The 14732-nt window shown below is 42.7% G+C and overlaps 1 protein-coding gene across 2 annotated transcripts in view; it reads right to left on the reverse strand.

The window, feature by feature from the left end:
* The window catches only part of pak1 (p21 protein (Cdc42/Rac)-activated kinase 1), a 66736-nt gene that overhangs the window by 43816 nt on the left and 8188 nt on the right, over positions 1–14732 (reverse strand). For both annotated transcript variants that reach the window (XM_039598134.1, XM_039598132.1), the window contains exon 2: positions 7679–7741. The gene's annotated coding sequence lies outside the window, so the exon portion shown is untranslated. The remainder of the gene's footprint in view (positions 1–7678; positions 7742–14732) is intronic.

The following is a 14732-nucleotide window of genomic DNA, read 5'->3' on the forward strand; positions in this document are numbered from 1 at the left end:
GTCACACACACACACACACACACACACACACACAGCTCTACATAATCAATACTGACATGGATTACAAGGTCACATTAAGACCCCCAGCAGGGAGACCTGCTGCCTCTGACCTTAACACCACACATGCAAATAAACTGTGGAAGGAAAACTCAACGAGACTGAAGAGGAGGATTTTGGTTTCTGTGGCTCCACCCGCCTCAACTTTCTCCCCTGTTTGTTTCCTTTAGCTCTGAAGCATCTCTGCTTCAGTAAAATTGACATTAGTAGATTAATCAATACCATTCGACACGTAGAAGAGGAGGTTTGATGACAGTGTTCAAAGTTTTTGGGAGGTTTACTGTTTGTTTAAAAATAAGCTCCAGCTCATGTACCTGTTAGAGCTGCAGGCAGGTCACATCAACAGTATTAAAACAATATCACTGAAATCTGCACTCCTATTCCTCACTAACTGGAAACAGCAGAGAAACAAACATTATTTAAACTGTTAATCGTGACACACACAAAGGTGTTTTTACCAGGTGTTTCAATCAGCTGTCTGATCTCAAATAACATCAACCATTTATTTTTACTGGATTATATACTGTATACATACATATATATATATATATATATATATATTCTGGTTATATTGCTGCATAGCCTTCATACACATACTGGCTTCAGATAAAGACCTCAGCAAACTAAGCTAACAGCTATTACACCATTTAGTCAGATTAAAATAATCAAGATTTAATCTTTTGTGGTCCCGGGCTTTGAGTTTGACACGAGTCCAAAACAGCTGTTAAAGTATAAACTGTAGGAAAATATAAGTGTTCCCGTCTTTGTTCTGCAGATACCTGTAGCTGTGAGTCACCGTCTGATGGATCGAGCGTCTGAGGTCAGTTTGGTTTTATGGGAAAAGTGGGCGGCTGGAGGAGGAACAAACAGGAGGAAACTAGCACACCGTCAGAGGCCTTAAAGATAAAGCTAAGAAACAGGAGTCTGCAGCCATGGACTGCATGAGAAAATGCACTTTTTAGTCTTCATGGGCGCTGGCTGTGAATGCATTATCAGCAATCAATACTGATGAAGCAGTATTGATTAGTGTCACAGAAGAACGTGAAGGTAAAGTCGGTTTACAGTTAAGACAAAGCAGAAGAACGAGGATGAGGAGGGGAAGAGCACTACAGAAGTTCGTCATTTATCGGCAAAGCTTCTCCGACTCTGTCTGACATCATAGCGGAGGTGTGAATCAGAGAGGCTGTCGCTGGTCAGTGTCGACTCACTGGCTGCGACTGAATGGCCGTTCAAAGCAAACTCTGTCAGCTTTACGGGAAAACTAAGAGCTGGAAAACTACAAGACACGAGGGAAGAGACGGGACAGAAGGACGTGCGTGAATGTGACTGACTGATGACGGATGACGGCGGTGATGCTGGCCGGTGAGTTGCTTAATGAGAAATCTGAACTGTGCGGGTCTGAACTCCTCACAGATGATTTGTGAAGGAGGTAACTTTGCAATCAGAGTAGCTCCAGCAGAGCGAGAGCCTTTCAGGTCAGTTTCAGTCCCAATAAAACTTTCATTCACATCATATCAATAATTTAACCTTGTGCAGATACTTCAGCATTAGGATACAGCGCATCAGATACATGCTTCAGTTAATACTAACTCTCTTTCTTTCAGCTGTACTGTGACTATTTGCCCAGCATTTTGAGATGAATAAATACCCGAGTGTTTAATCATCTGCCTCAGCAGTGAGTTGCACATCCTGTGGTAGAACTCAGCCATCTCTGCCTGCCTCGGCGAGCAGCAGAGAAAACGCGTCAGCCAAGAGTTCGTCCACGGCAACAGACACGTATTATTTATAATTGTCACCAGTGGTATTGTTTTCATTTAAGAAAGCGTAGGTGCACTTTATTGCTCGCATACACACAAATACAATCAAACTCTGTGGGAAACTCTTATTTTTTGACTCTATGGACCCTGACCTGATGCTGGTGCCCACTGTAGAACCAGTTCAAAGCTTAAAACTAAAATAAAAGACTGGTGTTGGTGTCAAAAAAGTGGAACCAGCAGTCTACTATTAAATCTTTGGGCCCAAAGTCAAACACACTGACACCAGTGGAGACAAACTGAACTACGATTGGCGGACGCAGCCCACAGATCCTGCCTGCTGTGATTTTCTTCCAATGGAAATGACCTCAACTTCTGTTAGTAGCACTGCGTAATAGTCAGTTCTGATTTATGTCGAAAAACAGGCTGATTCTGTGCACAGCACCGCGTTGGCGGAAATGAAATAGAAGATATGAAGTGACACAGCTGACTAATAATACAGCAACAGAATGAAGAGAGAGGAAGAAGAGGGCAACGACGGGGCTGAAGCTCCGAGAGCCAAAGTGAAGACAGCCTCAAAACGCTGGCGTAAAGCATCGGATGCAATCCCAGGGTGCACTGCAGCACCTTCAGTGGAAAGTCCATCCTCTAATGACGAGGCTTAATGCACACACACTATAAATTCAGTCAATACCTCAGATACACACTGCACCTTTTACTGTACCACGACTAATATTAGCACGCACACACCGGAAAACATGATGTGAGGCATAAACATGATGGATACATCCACACACACACACACATCTACACACACACACACACAAACCTACACACACACCCTGCAGTGGAGATAAATCAGTTGTGACGTCCAGTAGATTAGAGTCCAAAGAAGGCCCCTTCTGCTGGTCAATACAAAGCTGTGTGTGTGTGTGTGTGTGTGTGTGTGTGTGTGTGTGTGTGTGTGTGTTTCACAGTGGGTGGAGAGTGTATTCATTCCTATTTATAAACAGACAGCAAATGTTTTCTCTCCATTCTCTTACTGTTTGCTTTTTTCACAGAATAAACTCAATGACACAGCGAGCCGTCTCCCTGTATGTCCCTCACAGGCTCTCTTACTTTGCAGCCCACATCTTTCTCTGCTTCACACGGCTTCATCAAACATGTCAACACCACAAACAAAAACTCCCAGTAAAGGTTCACTCTGACTTTCCGCTTCACGCAAGTCAAAAAACATCATTAAAGTGTCAGGAAACTGTGGACAAACAGAATTATAGTGTATTTTATTTATACGGGACACATAACTAAATAAAATGATTTTAAACTGTTGTTGCAGATTATAGTGTGTCTGTAAACTTTAATTTTCACTTTAATACTGTAATTTTACAGGATCAAACATGAAAGCAGAAGCAGGGACGACAGCCTCAGTTTCTCCCTCTTTGTCACGCTTTTCTTGTCTTTATTTTTCCTCACTTCAGTCGTCGCTGCGTTAAATCTGCCTGGAAAGTTTTGTGCTTGAAGCTACTTATCATGTGAATGTGTGTCTATGTGTATGTGAGTATGTGCATGTTTTCATATCTTTGTGGGGACCAAAATCCTGGTCCCCACAAGTTTGAAGGCAAATGTGCTTTTAGTGTCAGGGTTATGGTTACAGTTAGGGTTAGGGAAAGAATTATTTCAATTAGATGTCCCCAATACCTGACGTGTGTGTGTGTGTGTGTGTGTGTGTGTGTGTGTGTGTGTGTGTGTGTGTGTGTGTGTGTGTGTGTGTGTGTGTGTGAGACAGAAGAAATCATTTGGACTGCATGAAAAGAAGATTGAGGGAGGAATGTGTCCAGCCTGAAGGATCCAACAAAGAGCATGAAAAGAGAGGAGCAAGACAAAAAAAGGAGCACAAAACAGAGGGGGAGGGGGGGGGCAAAACAAGAAGAGTAAGAGAGACACTACAGAGGGGGGAAGGGGTAAGTGGGGGTCAGAAGAAAATAAAGAGGGGAGGATCAAACAGGAGAGAGAGCCGAGCAGAAAACCGGGAGAATTTACACAAAACGATTTCTCAGTGGAAAAACTCGCAGAGTTCACGCTCTGCTCCATCACGGTGTGATGAACTGCTTTCGCCCTCTTCATCTTTCCACTGCTATCGGCTTTCTTCTTCTACCATCCATCACCCTGTTTTCATCTTATTTTTTTCATCTGAAACAAGAAGTTAATGAAATGCCGCCAGAAATGTAACGAGTCCTTTCCCCAAACATGAATTTTGGTCACATTTGAAACATATTTCTTTTGATTTGCTGCTTTGTTTGGTTTGAAAAAATGTAAACCAATCTAATGTTTGGGTTTTGGACACCACCTCGCCACCACATTTAGACAAAATTCTGACACATTACTAAACAATTAAGTTAAGCAGTTCTTTCACTGATCCTCGCAAGGAAATTCATTCAGTGCATTTAATCCTCCCTCAGTCTGAGTAGCAGCGGGAGGCCACTGAGGAGCGTACGGGGTTAAACTCCAGCGCTAAGTGAGTGCCTTTGTCATGGGAGAATCAAACGTAGCTTTGTTTTAGTATGCATTTGATGGCGGGGAAAAAAAAAAACCTCTCAAAGGAAACCTGTGCATGAATGGTGCCCCTTTGACCAGATTTAATCCCAGGACTTTTTCACTGAGTCACCACACTGATGGTCCAATCCAGGAAAAGTACGGCTGCAGCCCTTCAGACGGTGTCCAAACCAAGTTGAGACTTTATTTTGTCAGCGATATGTTCACAAAGATGTGATGAGCATCACTCAGCCCAAAGCAGGACTCTACAAGACTAGCTTTGCATAATCAACAGTTCAAAATAACCCCCATTTATTTCATTCTCCGCCTTGATGCAGCTGCTTAGTTTAGTTGCTTTAGCTCCTCCCCCTTTAAGTGTGGCTGCCCTTCAAAAATAAAAACCAAATTAAGGATGTCCGCTCTCACTGACGTCATACAGATCCAAACAGAGCAGCCAGATTTAACCTTTGGCCATGTTTAACAGGAACATCCGCCACTCCAACAGCACAAATGTGACAGAAAATATAGAAAACACAGCAGGTCCCATTTAAAACAACAGGAATTTGTAACTTTGACCTTTGGCCCAAAGAGTTAATACCGATTCAGTGAGACCAGAACATCACCCCCCATCGAAAATCAGACGATTACACTTAAATACCCAGGACCCCTGAACTTCACAGAGTAAAGTTCGTATCAGGACAGATTCAGGAAGATTTGACCCTTTCAGCCACCCCTTTTTTGTAAGCCTATACTTCAAATACTCACACAGAGCTTGCAAACACACGCACACAGAATGATGCAGTGCATAAAAAATGCATGGCAAACCCGCCGAGTCGCTCTCATCAGCGCAGTGACCCCACCCTATTACCATCCCCCCTGTTCTCCACCTAAACACAGCACACACACAGGTGTGCTGATGGGGGGCAGGGGGTCTGTCTCCATCCCTGACATACCAGCTGTGTAACTCCGCCCCTGCTAATGCAATAAATAATGAAGGCTGCAGTGCACGCTGGGAGCCGTCAGACCAGAAATGCAGAATCCCGTTACAGCCAACTTACATAATGTCCCTCAGTGAACCACAACTGCAAACACTGATGCACTGCTCAAATCTTCAGGGTGACAAATGACCTCATGAACATCGTGCCTGCAGGCTAACCTGCACCAGAATGAGAGTTACTAAGGAAACAGTTTCTGTTTTAAATAATAATGTCCGGCTGCAGAGGTGGACCGACACCCGACCTGGACAGCACCTGGCGTGCTCTCACTCGCTCTCTCTAAGACTGCTGCTGCTGTCTCAGGAAGTCTCACTAGCATACACAGGCGGGTTTCAAACATGTGAACCTAAAGGTATGCAAACAGGTAGCGCTGGCTAAAGATGCAGAACTGCATCCACTCAGGGAACAGAAGACAGTGGTGTTAACATTAACAATGTGAATCACTGTGATCCTCAGACAAACAATGCTAACTCTCACATATCAGATAGAGTGGGGCTCGGGTGGAGCGGAGGGAGCAGATGGATTAAATAAATCGACCTGACTCAGAGTAAAAACCTCTGACAGCTGTTTGGAGCTCAGGACTCCTGAACATGTGGAACTAATGATTTAACATGCGACAGCTAACCTGTCTCAGCTGTGGAAAGCAGACTGTGACTTTCTATTAACACCCGACTGATTCTCTCTCTCAGCTTCAGGAATAATTGATCGAATAATTGACGGAGCCACTGCAGCTGTGTCACGTGCAAACTCGCTCAATCTGGAGATGGATCCCACAAAGCTGCAGGGATTTAATAATTTCAAAAAGCTGGAACCAAGAAACGGCTTCTGCTCCTGTTAACACTTTTTCATGCCAGGGTTAGGCTCCATTCACTGCCACTGATAACCTCTTGCACACAGACCCGTGCACTAAGCACTGTATCCGTGTGAATTATCCAAAGGGTCGCATATATGCCTCCACCTGCTTGCTTAAATTTCACAGTCTCGCTCTTTACTGCATCTTCACAGTGAGCTGAAGTGGTGAAACAAAAACTATGAGAGCAGGTAATTCATTCAGCATCCGACACGCGTGTGTGTGTGTGCGTGTGTGTGTGTGTGCACAGAGATTAGCTGCACACACTCCCTGAGTCTGGTTGTGTGCTCTCTGTTTGCTCCGTCAGTAGGAATTGTGTTTAGGGTGTGGAACGTGTGTGCAGACTGTGTTTCACAGACAATCTGGCAGCCTGGTTAATGGAAAAGCATACAAAACTTACAGATGCTTCTACTCTAGTGATTCATAATAAAGTTTAAGGGTCACGCACGTTATCAGGAAAAACAGTAAACCAGGATACCACCTGGGAAAAACAGGAATGTTGGCAGTAATTCTAATTGCTGCTGAAACATGAAAAAACCTGATGTTAAGCCTAAAAAAAATCTGTTTCAATCTCTGCCTTTAAAAAAAAAGGTATATGCACAGCCAAATCACAACAGCAATCACCTCAAAGTGCTTTATAAGAGCCTACAAAGACACAGAGAAAACCACAACAATCAAACAGCCTCTGTGTGCAAACACTTGGTGACAGTGGGAAGTAAAAACTCCCTTTTAACAGGAAGAAACCTTTGGCAGAACCAGGTGTACTATTAAGGTGAAGCACCCCATATGGAAAAGATATTTATGTAAATCTTATAAAGTTTGTATCTGTCTTGCGTGAAACTTGTATGAAAAGCATACAAGAGTGAAAACAGATATAAGATCCCTAGAGAAATTGTATAAATGAAACTTGTATGTTTTGTATACTTACTAAAACAATATATGAAAGTAATGAGAAAGTGGCCACTTTCATGAGTAAATCATATAAGCCTTATATGATTCACTATATGAAGCAAGCTAAAGCTGATGCAAGTCTTTTATAAGTTTTTCCTATTTCTTTTCCATATGAGACATTTCTGGCTAAGTCCCTGAGAATATATCCGTGGCTCAAAGTCACAACAGTAAAATGAGCTGCTTGGTGTCTAAAATATGAACGCTGTAGTGATTTAAAGAACAAAGATTGGACACAAGAGGAGAGAAAGCTGCTAAAACAAAAAGATGCTGATGCTTTAGAAGGGAAAACTGCAGCCACATTACTGTTGGAGGAAAAGCACAAAACACAAATGAGCCAAGAACAGGATGATATGAGACCTAAAGTCAAATATGCTTCCTCGAGTGCATAAATCTATCCTGTTGTGAAGCATTAAAGGGTGGAAATCCATCCAATCCCCACTTAAAATCAATCAGGAATAACTAATATCTATGAGGAGAATTGAGAATCGCACTGGCATCAATAAAATCCTATCAGCAGAGTTCAAACCAGCCACACTTACCTGTTAACGTGATGTGTAGCTCGCTCCTGTCACACAAAGGCAGAGACTCGTTGAACCTGCAGCCTGCACACAAACACAGAGAGCGCCGTTAACGCTGGCCGTCACATATCATCCTTTTAAATGAGCCACAACTTATTAACTGCAATTTCACTCATCCCACCTGCTCAGAAAGAAGGCAGAGTTAACTCTATCAATGACCGCCACACAGCTCATAATCCTCTTATTAACAATGCTGTCAGACTTTGACAGAGCTCATCATCAGGGTGCAAAAGGTGAGCAGGCCAGCAGTGGCTGTACTTCCCGGGTTATTAGTGTTTTATGCCGCTAAATTCAATCTCATCTCCACAGTCCTGAAGTCAACAAAGTGGAAAGAGAAAGAAATTACTGCGACAGCACTTTAATGCCGCCACAAACATGAATGACGTGAAACGAGAGGAAATTAGAGTAAAAGATTTTCAGCAGTTTGGTGGGAAATGATGAGCAATCTGTTGAAAAGCAGAAGAACCTTGAGTTTATAAAGAGGTGTAACGATGTAGTTCAATATTAACTGTGTTTTCAGCCCTTTCACTTTACACCAGAAAAGCCTTCAGACCTTAAATGTGGGAATATTTCAGATGAGTATGCGTCTAATGGTTTGTGCTCATTTCCAGTTCCATATTTGTATTCTTGGGACTCCATTTGAGAAGATGTCTTATATCTTATTCTGGGCCTTGGTTCAGCCCCTCAGTTCAGACTTTGCAGTACTGTGGCAGAGTTTACAGTGATGCACTGTTGGGCTGATTAAATCTAGGGTACTGTTACTGGGATACATCAAAGATAGCAGACATCAGTTTATACTGGACGCTGCTCATTAGATTTACTGAATTCTTCCTTTTATTCTGGCTTTATAGTGTCTGTGGTTGGAAATCAGCCTATATCTCATGAAACACTGAATCCAGTTGGCAGCACAAGTCAGCTGATCGCAGCCTAAAGATAAAAAAGGATAACGTCATTTATTTCTAGTAATTTTACCCCCATGATGCACTGCTACACCTCCCAAACTTTAACCCCCCTTCAGACGCGTCAGTCCCCCATGCCGGGGGTTAACGTGGGCCAGAAAGGCCACTGGGCTTGAACTACGGTGACATAAACGATGCACAGGTGTGGACAGGTGCTTCTCTTTCCTTTTACTCCATCTTTCAGCAGATGGAGTCCACACGGCATCACACAAACACACAGTGCAGGCTTTTAGAGAACAGGACGCCATTTGTGTGCACGCAGGAAGGACAAACAAAAGGAGGTCAGCCCTGCAGCTGTTCACACATTCACACCTTACTGTGAGAAAACACACACAGGCCTGCACACACACACACACACACACACACACACACACACACACACACACACACACACACACACACAGTGTAATGGAATGGCAGCAGTCAGAAGGTCATACCCATGCAGCTCTAGATTATAGCTTATTAAGCTGTTTCTAATCTCTGAGTAATGCAACATGCAGCCACCTGCATACATGGCTGTGCCAGCTGGACGGCGTAAGCTGTTGCTAATCATGCACATACATCCTCTCACTAAGCTACAGGTACAGGTGAGCTGGAGTTTCCTCACACTAACACGCAGCTTATTGTCCGATGGGTTTATCTGGGCTAACTTATAGCAGCAGGTTCAAACCAGGTGACTGACCGGAGACCTGGAGGGACATAAAACAGAGGACATGCAGTGGCCTGGTGTGAATTTGAGCAGCAGTAATATAAAAGCAGGAAAGAGCTGACTGAAAGTCACTCATCAGGTTTGCTTATATAGATTCATTTTATTCATTTTCTCTAATCACACTATAGCACATCGGTGTCCAGTGTATCCCAGTACATCCTCTGATTGGTGTATTCAGGGAGGATTCATCCACAGACTCAGCATCCTAGATTGTATATTTGTAACCTGGATCACAGATTGATGTGCTCCAAATGAACATATTAGACCAAAAAATTGAATGGCAGCAAATCATTGGCTGCCCAGTGATTGCACTGAATATTTTCTGCTTTCAGAGACTGATCACAAGTAGTTGCAGTGACCAGCTACCTCCAGTATCAAGCGCAAGGTGACTGCACAGGTGACTCGGCGGGAGGCGACGTGTCTCCAAACACTCACAGCCTGACTCAGACTGGCTGTAATCACAGGTTTACAAATAACTGCAATGTCATTTATAAATGCAGACAGAGTCCCAATCTGAAGAGACCCGAATCAGCCGATGAGCACAACTCGTCTGTGACACGTCTCTTTGAAAGAGGAGACTCGACTCAAACGGTTGTTGTTGTTCTCGTTATGTTCCTAGGTAAGAGCAAAGCTCTCATCTTTCATGTCCCTATATAATTTTTCAGTTAAACTCTCGTCCTTCAGGCAATATGTCACTATTTGTGGAGGAATTTCTGTTCAATACCTCTGAGTTTAGCCCGATAAATTAACTTTTGCTGTTCATTCACGGCTGAAGCAACAACAACATGAAGCTTAGCCTGAAAATCCACCGAGTTGCTCTCTAAACTTCTGACCGTCTGTCTGCGTCCGTCCGATGAAACAAACACATACGAGTCAGATGACTCGTGCATGAAATGTGTTTGGCAGAAAAATGTGAGAGTAGTTCTGTTTCGTGGCCGCACGCCTAATTATTCCCGCTGAGCATGATGACATGTGCTGACAGACAGCTAATGGAGATGCTCACAGGAAAATATGTCAGAACTTCAGGCTAGCTTCACCAGGGTTAGATTTTTTTCTTTGGCAATCTTCAGTTTAGTTTAGTTTTTTTTTTTGGCTTCAGTCTTAGTTTTAGTCTTTTTAATTATTATTATACGGGGATTATTTGTCAGGGTCAAAACGACGATAGACATTACAATACAAAAACACTTTGTGAAGGCAGTCATGCAGGAATAATTCACTTTTTTAGTCCAGTTTTTTTCCTTCTACAGTTTACTAAAATATGTTATTTTAGCCGACTGTAATAAAAGCCATAAAAAAAAGCATTCTTTCACCCAAAGGAACTTTAAATTGTTTTAGGTTAATATTCATGTCTAACCTCAGAATTTACCACCTAATGGGCAGTTTTTCCCACATCTTTATTATAAAAGAAACACAAAGGTAATGCATGCTTCTGAATAGGGCTGCTCCGATTAGTCGACTATCAAAATCGTCGACGACTAATTTAATAGTCGACGTGTCGTTTGAAGCTTTGTAAGATCCTGAAAGACGCAGGAATAAATAGTAGGATTTGAGAGTGTAATAATGGACTGAAAGAAGATGGCAGCAATGCATTTACAAGGATGCATGCTGCCATTAAACACCAAATAATAATAAGAAGCAGTCTCCGGTATCGTAGCTGTGTCCAAATTCAGGGGCTGCATCCTTCGGAGGCCGGATTTATAGGCCGATTACGTGACAGCGATGTGATGAAGGCTGTCCAAATTCGAGGACTCCAACAAATGCGGCCAACAATGTGTCCACCTTTTCCCCAGTTTTGAAGGATGGGTCGGGTGTATCCTTCGTGGCCCAACCTATCCCAGGATTCATAGCGCGGCCCAGCCAATTCCAGTTTCCAACAATGGCGGCAGCTACTTAGTTTTAATATTACTATGATTACTCTTTCTGGGTCACAAAATAAACTTTTAAGATATTTTCAGGCGAGAGCGTAGCTGTGTAAACTTCAAATATCTGCTTGATTTATCAAGACATCACATATCTGCAAAAGTGCTCTGACGTTTTCAGAGACGAGCTGACCGGGAGTTCAAGGCTCACTAGAGCCGGCAAGAGCAGCGAACTCCCGGCACATCATTTTCAGATCCCCGCGGCCTTTTGCTACTCAGGTTAAACATGATATATAAGCCACTTAGATAACTTAAAAATGTTAGTTTGGCTTTTTTCAGTGTTTTATTTGTTCCTGAGTAAATCGGTTTGGCTGAGATTAAAGTTATAGTTTTCAAACAGCTGAATAAACGTCACAAAGAAAACTGATTAAACAGAAGTGTGAGATGGTTAAGAGTTTACTCCAGTGTCCTGTTATATTTTAGATAGCAAGGAGCGGACGGCTGAGTTTATTAAACTTCACTGAGACAATCTGCACATTTCATTTAAAGTTTAATAAACTATCATCTTGTCTTTATTTTTAGTTAGCACATACCTTAAACACTTCAGGCTGTAAGCTAATGATCGTTATATAAGAGCAGACGCATGCTGGTGCAATAAGCTGTATGTTTTACGTCCAGTGGATGCATGATCTGATAAGTCGACTAATCGCAAAAAATAATCGGTGACTAGTCGACTATCAAAATAATCGTTTGTGGCAGCCCCACTTCTGAATGTTTAAGGTTCAAAAAAACAATGTGGTACTCAAATAAAAACGGCTTTATGAAAGCAAGACAGCGACGTGATCATTACTGGTAAAAACCAGATCTCTATAAACTAAAACAGAGGTGCTGTTCATTATATACACTGTCACTGTAATTGCTGTTTTAACAGCATATACTTTAAACTTTTCATTTAGGATCTGGTGAAGAGCCTGTGGTTAGTCTTTAGATTTAATAAACACTTAAGTCTAACCTGTACCTGTAGATTCTGAGTTAGTGCACTTCTAAGTATAAAACTGTGTCTTCAGCATAGCAATGAACAGGTCTCAATGGTCCCAGGTCATGTGCACAGTGAATAGGACAGGGCTAAGTATTGAACCTTGTGGAATGCCTTTCAGCGAGTAACTGAAATATGCACAGACTTCTGTTAGGAAGGTAAAGTGAACGCTTTGTCTTCATAACACAAGTGCTTTTTCACAAGGGCAAATTAATCACCAAGAAAAATCCTAGAAATTGGAGTGAAAATTCAATGACAGCACTGAAATTTACAGCTCTACCCAGGAAATTTAAGAGCCCACTTGTGATAAGCTGGGAGTGACAGACCCGTCTCACTATTTCCTAAATCTTGTGCCTCGCCAAAGGAAGCCTTCTGTGTATGTGGGAAAGAAAACAGGCTGGAGAGAAAGAGATAGGGTGCATGTGGAGGGCAAGCTGACACACTTGACTGGCCATATTTAAAATTTGTAGAGTGTGTTGGCGAGAGAAGAGGGTGTTGTTCCTGCCTTTCTGTTGAAACGGAGGTGAGAACTCAGTTTGAAACGTCCCCCTGGGGAAGGGACAAGATGGGTGAGAGGGAGAGAAAATGAGTGAGCTGGATCTTGGCCTGAGAGCGATAAGAAGAATAAACCAGGACAGAGAGTAAATAAGACTCAGTAACAGACACAGATAAAGAGTAAAAACAGCCTCCCTGACCACAGGCAGCACAGGGAGCTTTCTTAATTTCATACTTACAGCTAATAAGTGATATTCTCCCAAGAATATTGGATAATATTCTGGAAAAAAAAATGTCTCCTGTACCCAAAGTGCCAATTGGTGCCATGAGCGTATGAGCCAATCATGCTGAGGCATGTGTGCGGTCGAGGTTTTTATAATTTCAGCTGCTCGTTGGTAGAAAAACCCACTTGTTATAAAGATGTAGCTAATGTACTGAGTGTGAAAGTGAAGCTGTGGGACTGCTGGCTGAGCTGTGGGTATGACAGAAGCACTAAGAACATGAGTACAAGCTGTGGAGCGTCCTCTGAACGGTGGCTTGTCTCAGACTCAGACCCAGACGAGGTGGCTAGCTTCAGTTTCGTAGGAGACCCCTACGTTCCCGATTCCAGGGGTTCCTCCTGGATCGGGAACCCCTCATATATCCGAGGAGACATCCCCAATGAGATCCCTGAACCAACTCAGCTGCCTCGTCTGAACGTGGAGCAGCAGCTCGAATAACTGAGCTCCTCACCGTATCTCTGAGCCCAGACACCCTTAACAAGAAGCTCACATCCACCACTTTTTTCCGGTCACTACCCACAGCTCGTGGATCTATGCGAGGGTAGAGCCACAGAGGTTTAAAAGTTCATGTATCTTTACATGATATTCTCCTGTAGAAATTAAAGATGAAACTTCTCCTGCTCTCATTTGAAATAAGCTCTTATTGTGCTTTAAATGTGAAAACAAGGAGAACATCCCTCAGGCAAAAATAGCAAAGAAGACATAACTACAGGATGAGAGCAAGAAAGAGACTTCCTCTATTTGACAGGAGGAGAGATGGAGGGGTATTTATAGCTAATAACATTATAGTTGCTTCACTGGTTACTTCAGATAGACTGAAGGAGAGGAGAGAATGAGGGAAAAGAGGGTGAAGAGGACGAAAGGAATACACGAGGACATGGTGTACAGAGAAAAGGGTGAAGAAGGAGAAAAATGAAGATGCAGAGGAGATAAAGAAAAGATAAAAAAGCTGAAGAAGATATGAGGAGGATGGGAGAAGGAAAGAGCTGGTGGGAGAGGACTTTGTATATTTGGAACAGTTTTGGCTTGGTGGTATCTGCAGGAATTATATCATGATGACGGCATTTAGAAATATCAGGACGATTTCATGATTGGAACTCCCCTGCTTCTAGCTCAGAAACAGTTTGCTGTAGAAGTCTCTGCAGAGGCTGACCAACATCTGCAAACATCCACCGTGCTGCAGCGGGCGAATATTTCCAGTACCGATTGCAGATTATTCCATCAATAAAATGTCAGAAAACATTTCTCCGAGCTCAGTGTTTTATCTTCCAGCTGCTTACTGCGTCAAACTAAAAGATAAAACGTGGAGAGCGAGTTTAATAATATTTGTTCAATTTTATTGCACGTTAAGGACGCGGTAAACCCAAAAAGTTGGCAGAACCAGTGATAAAACATCAAGGAAACTGACTCTCAGTCATTTTAGGCTTTTAACAATTTTAAGTAAAGAAAATACTGCAAACATACAAAGTAAAACTGTTGGTGTAGCAGGTTTGAAAAACCTCCAACCTGCTGTAGTGTTACTCTCCTCCATGCTACGTTAGCCTCCCGCTAACAGAGAACATCATAAAAGTGAAGTGAACAGATCAGCACGTGGATCAGGCTGGGAGGCATGATGTCACATAAGTGTCTTTGGTCTTGGTGTCTTCAGATTAATTTATTCATATTAGTTTTAAGAG

The sequence above is a fragment of the Oreochromis aureus genome, linkage group 14 (assembly GCF_013358895.1).
Source record: "Oreochromis aureus strain Israel breed Guangdong linkage group 14, ZZ_aureus, whole genome shotgun sequence".
Taxonomy (NCBI): domain Eukaryota; kingdom Metazoa; phylum Chordata; class Actinopteri; order Cichliformes; family Cichlidae; genus Oreochromis; species Oreochromis aureus.